Genomic DNA, 5,805 nt, shown 5'->3' with positions numbered 1-5,805 from the left:
CTCCACCCCCCACAATCACCCACACACACACATACACAGCACCAACACACATACAGCACCCACACACACATACAGCACCCATAGACATACACAGCACCCACAGACATACACAGCACCTACACACATACAGCACCTACACACATACAGCACCCACAGACATACACATCACCCACACACATACACATCACCCACACACATACACAGCACCAACACACATACACAGCACCAACACACAGAGCACCCTCACAAACACACAGCACTCTCACACTCATTACACAAACAGCACCCTCACAAACACAAACAGGACCCTAACAAACACACACACAGCACACTACCAGTACCCTCACACACAAACAGCACCCTCACAAGTGCAAACACACACAAACAGCACCCTGACACACAGTACATTCACAGCACCCTCACAAGCACGCACACACAAACACCCTCACCCACATAGTACACTACCAGCACCCTCACACACACATCACACTAACAGCACCCTCACGCAGCACACACACAGCTTTGTGTGTGTGTGTGTGTGTATATATATATATACGCCACGTGTGCTTGTGCTTTAGGGTGCACACCCTAATGCAATGGGCTGCGCACGCCTATGACCACCACGTTGTATAATTTAATACCATTCTGAGGTTTAACCTTTAATCTGGGCCCTCTCTTACTGATGTCTGCTTTCTGTTATTAACACTTGCCTTACATTATTAACCTTTAATTAACCTGAGGGGCAGAGCTACTCAGCTTGCTGTATAGTCGAGGGGGTCTCTGGGGCAAAAGAATCTCCTTTAACCACTAGTCGTTTATCATAACTACTTTAAAGCATAATAATAATCTATGAACCTGCCTGAGGATTTCTCATCCTCTGCCTTTTGAATCATATAACTGGTCATACGTATGGGCAGACCCATTAGGCATGTATGCATGCTAACATAAAAAGTGCAGAATATGTGACATAATGTAAAGCTCCTTGAGACTACTCGTGCTGTTTTCCATAAGACATGTTGGGTATATAACAAGCATATCGTCCAGCATTTACTTTTATTTTTATTTTCTATGATTTGTAACGCGCTACAAAGGCATATATTTAACGAACTAGCCTGCTTCATATAATATACTGATTCCTTTGCTAGCTTCACATATAGTTAATCTACCCCTAATGCCTATATGTCACACTACACCCAAGCTACACACCTATAAACTAGATCTGTTTTATGCATGTCTAGCTTAGCATGTTTTACCACAAAAACGATGTTTAAGAGCTTGATATCTTCATATAATATAAAAAATGTGCCGTCGACTCCTGCTGCTGGAGGTCGTTGGAGTCAGTCGAGGTTGCCCGTCTAGCGTGTTATCCCCGCCGTCATGTTCTCCCGTATTGCCAGACCCACAGCCCGCGTGCTCATTTCGGGCCTCGCCAACACCGCGCAGAACAATTCCAGTGTATCTGTCCTTGGAGCATCGGGAGGCATTGGGCAGCCACTATCCCTCCTGTTAAAAAATAGTCCTCTGATAAGTGAACTTGCTCTATATGATATTGCTCACACACCGGGTGTAGCTGCAGATCTCAGTCACATCGAAACCAGAGCAAAAGTCACAGGTTACCTTGGACCAGATCAGCTTGCAGATTGCCTTAAAGGCTCTGAATGTTGTTGTCATCCCTGCTGGTGTACCTAGAAAACCTGGTATGACACGTGATGATCTATTTAACACAAATGCCTCCATTGTGGCCACCCTTGCTGAAGCATGTGCAAAACATTGCCCTGAAGCCATGATCTGTATCATTGCCAACCCGGTAAATTCAACAATTCCCATCACATCTGAAATATTCAAGAAGCATGGTGTTTACAACCCCAACCGCATTTTTGGTGTAACTACACTGGATATTGTACGAGCAAACACGTTTGTTGCTGAACTGAAGGGGCTGGATCCAGCACGTGTTAACATCCCTGTGGTTGGTGGTCATACTGGGAAAACCATCATCCCTCTGATTTCACAGAGCACCCCAAAAGTAGAGTTTACCCAAGATCAGCTGGAAGCTCTCGTTGGAAGAATTCAAGAGGCTGGTACTGAAGTTGTCAAAGCTAAGGCAGGATCAGGTTCCGCCACTCTGTCAATGGCCTATGCTGGTGCTCGCTTCGTCTTCTCTCTTCTGGATGCTATAAATGGAAAGGAGGGTGTTATTGAATGTGCTTTTGTCAGGTCTGAAGAAACTGAGAGCCCATATTTCTCCACTCCTCTTCTGTTGGGGAAAAGTGGCATTGATGTAATGTTGCAACCATGTGAGATTTAGTTTAAAAATTAAAACTATTTTTCTTTCTAATGTCAAAAAAAAATAAAAATGTGCCGTCTAAACTGCCACACTGTGAAATGTTATGGAAATGCTTGTAGATGCTGTTGTGGCTCTACACACTTGTTGTCAATCTATGCACAAGAAAAATAAAGAATAAAAAAAAAAAAAAAGCCAGCTTTCTCCTTCCACCCACAGTTATCTAAATAACGGAGACCAAATACTGCAAAATATAATTTATTATGCAATAGGAGGCAAAGAACCCAGTGCTGAAACAAGTGGGATATGGCAAGATCCCCTGGTATTGAGGAGGCGCTGACTGTGGGGAGGCGTGGTAGGGAGGAACCGTGGTGGCGGTAGTCCTGGCCAGCGAAGAGAAATGGAAGGAAGTGCCCACGTGGCTTGGGGATTTGCAGCCTGCTGAGAGCTGATGGCGGGGGCAGGCTGCTCTGGACTCGTGGGTCATTTTGATAGAGCTGTCTGTTGGTAATCCCCCCCCCCCAACAGCTGACCGGTTGTGGACGCTGGCAATAATTTATTAATAAAGCTGTGGCCGTTGCCCTTACCCATACAAAAGGTGTTGTGTATTTATTGGGCAATGGGTGGTGGGGGTTTTGGTCCGGGTCAGCAGTCATGCTCATAAAAGCCAGCTTTCTCCTTCCATCCACAGTTATCTAAATAACCATACGGAGACCAAATACTGCAAAATATAATTTATTATGCAATAGGAGACAAAGAACACAGTACTGAAACAAGTGGGATATAGCAAGATCCCGAAAGGAAACATGGGAGGGAAATTAGTAGGCCACAGTTTGAAGAACAGTCCGCCCAAAAGCAGCTTCAGAGGAAGAGAATATGTCCAGCCTGTAATGCTTAAAGTGGCACTGTCATGCCGAACTTACCTTTCTTTAATTGCTTCCTCTTCTCTCCTTCTCTTAGTATCTGTTCTCTGTTTCTTCCTATTTGATCTAGTTTTCTTTAAAACATAAGACAAAGTAGGGACTACTTTGTCTTTATGAATTTTTCATACACCTGACCAGCGGAGGAGCAAAGTGTGCTCCATTTCCTGTGGTCAGAGCAATTTCCCATAATTCTCACCTTTCCTCCGTGATCTTGCGATGCTTCCTGTCAGTATTCCCGAATGTGGGGGCAGGGGGAGGACAGTAGGCCCTCCCCACTGTTGTTTAGGGCCCCCACCTGCCCCTCATGGGTGGTATTCCCGAATGTGGGGGCAGGGGGGAGGACAGTAGGCCCCCCCCATTGTTATTTAGAGCCCCCACCGGCGCTAATGGGTGGGGGCCGGGGGGGAGGACAATAGGTGTCGTTGTACCCATTGTCATTTAGGGCCCCCACTCGCTACTCATGGGTGGGGGCCATGGGGGGAAGACAATAGGTTCCCCCCATTTTCATTTAGGGCCCCCACCCACCGCTCATGGGTGGGAGCATGGGCGTCCGCAGGAATTTTTCCAGGGGGGGGCATAATTGTAATGACATCTATGCTTGGCCCGTTTTTGACAGTGTCATGAAGGGGAGGAGCATAGTCGTTATCACATAAAGCCAGGGTGAATAGCGTTTTCACAACTATGGTGTCAGGAATACATGTTTGTAAGCAAATTAAAGGAACATTCTGGTCACCATAACAACTTCATCTAAATGAAAATGCTATGATGCCAGGAAGCCCCTGGGTGCTCTTTCCTTTAAGGGGTTAAACCGCTCTCAAATGGTTTAACCCCAAAGGCTTCCTCCAGGTCCCTCAGTGGTATTCGGCATCTGAAACGGAGTGTCAGGAAGTGCAGATTGACGTCAGGCATGGGTGCCACTGATTGGCTAGAGTTGATAGTTGACGCTCTAAGCCAATCGCTAGTTCTCGGTTCATAATTTTTAAAAACTTTTTTATGAATGGGGAGCTACTGATTGGCTTAGAGTGCCAGCTGACCGCTCTAGCCAATCAGCAACACCCCTACCCAGCGGCATTCTGTGCTTCTTGACACTCAGTAAATAAAAGTGAACACATTAACATTGATTTTTTTTTTTACCTGGGAGATGAGAAGGTCCAGAGTATTCCTGCCAGGCCCAGGTGCCAAAGCCTTATGATGTGCTGTCCAGAATAAAGTGGAGGGTTCACTTTATTTGTCCTTCCTGCTCCAATCTCCTTTTCTTCTTCTTCATTTGACAGTCTTCTTTTCTTCTGACACTGTCTTCTATATTTGGCTCCTTATGCTCCTTTACCTTTCTGCTCCTTTCTGCTTATTTTGCGCCCTTCTGCTCCTTTCTCGTTCTGATTCCTTTCTGCTCCTTGCAGACCCTTTCTGCTCCTTCTCCTACTTTACCTTTGTGCTCCTTCTGATTCTTTCTGCTCCTTTACCTTTGTGCTCCTTCTGTCCCTTTCTGCTCCTTGCAGACCCTTCCTGCCCCTTGCTGCCCCTGCTCCTTCAAGACCCTTCCTGCTCCTTGCTGCCCCTGCTCCTTCAAGACCCTTCCTGCTCCTTGCTGCCCCTGCTCCTTGATGACTCTTCATTTAGCCCCCCCCACACCTCACTTGCCTAATCTATAGGCTGCCCCCCCATGCCTCACTCCCCTAATCTATAGGCTCCCCCCCCCATGCCTCACTCCCCTAATATATATGCTGCTGCCCCCTCCATGCCATACTCCCCTAATATATAGGCTGCTGCCCCCCCCCGATGCCATACTCCACTAATATAGAGGCTTCTGCCCCCCCCATGCCATACTCCCCTAATATATAGGCTGCTTCCCCCCCCATGCCATACTCCCCTAATATATAGGCTGCTGCCCCCCCATGCCATACTCCCCTAATATATAGGCTATTTTAACCCCCACCCCACCCCATCCCTCACTTACCTGATCTGTAGGCGGTCTCTGCCTGCATGTGTTGCTCCCCTGCGGTTACACCCAGCAGAGAGAGGCAGGGATAGATGCAGCTTCCTGTCCCTGTCTCTCTCCATACACCTACTGGCCGGCGCCGGTATTGCAGTTCATTTTAAATCACACCAAAAATAGCAGAACAAGCTTAAAAATCCAGGGGGGGGGCAAGTGCCCTCCCTTGCCCCCCCCCCTGTGTACGCCCATGGGTGGGAGGACAATAGGTCATCCCCCTCTTTTTCATTTAGGGCCCCCACCAGTCGCCCATGGGTGGGGGCAGGGGGGAGGACAATAGGTCCCCCCCATTTCCATTAAGGGCCCCCACCTGCTGTTCATGGGTGGGGGCTGGGGGTGAGGACCCCCACCCGCCATTCATGAGTGGGGGCCAAGGGGGACCCTATGTCCCCCGTTTATTTGCATAGCCCTCATGCACAGGTGAGGGCTGGGGGACACACAATGCTCCTGAATTGATGCCCCACCATGGGGCCACTTGTTGGAAGTGAGGGGGGGGCTTTTTAAATGTTACAAGGAGGGAGCTGCGAGACGGTAATAAACTGAACAAATGAACACCGATATTCGGTGTTTGTCTGAAATTTCGATTCATTCCTTCGTCTTTCTGACGA

At 47.8% G+C, this 5,805-nt stretch overlaps 1 pseudogene; it reads left to right on the top strand.

The window, feature by feature from the left end:
- The first annotated feature begins 1,317 nt into the window (after window positions 1-1,317).
- Window positions 1,318-2,305, top strand: LOC134612207 (malate dehydrogenase, mitochondrial-like; annotated as a pseudogene).
- The last annotated feature ends 3,500 nt before the right edge of the window (window positions 2,306-5,805 follow it).

This window comes from Pelobates fuscus, chromosome 5 (assembly GCF_036172605.1).
Source record: "Pelobates fuscus isolate aPelFus1 chromosome 5, aPelFus1.pri, whole genome shotgun sequence".
Classification (NCBI taxonomy): Eukaryota; Metazoa; Chordata; class Amphibia; order Anura; family Pelobatidae; genus Pelobates; species Pelobates fuscus.
The sequence above is the reverse complement of the archived record's forward strand: the minus strand, read 5'-3'. Positions and strand labels throughout refer to the sequence as shown.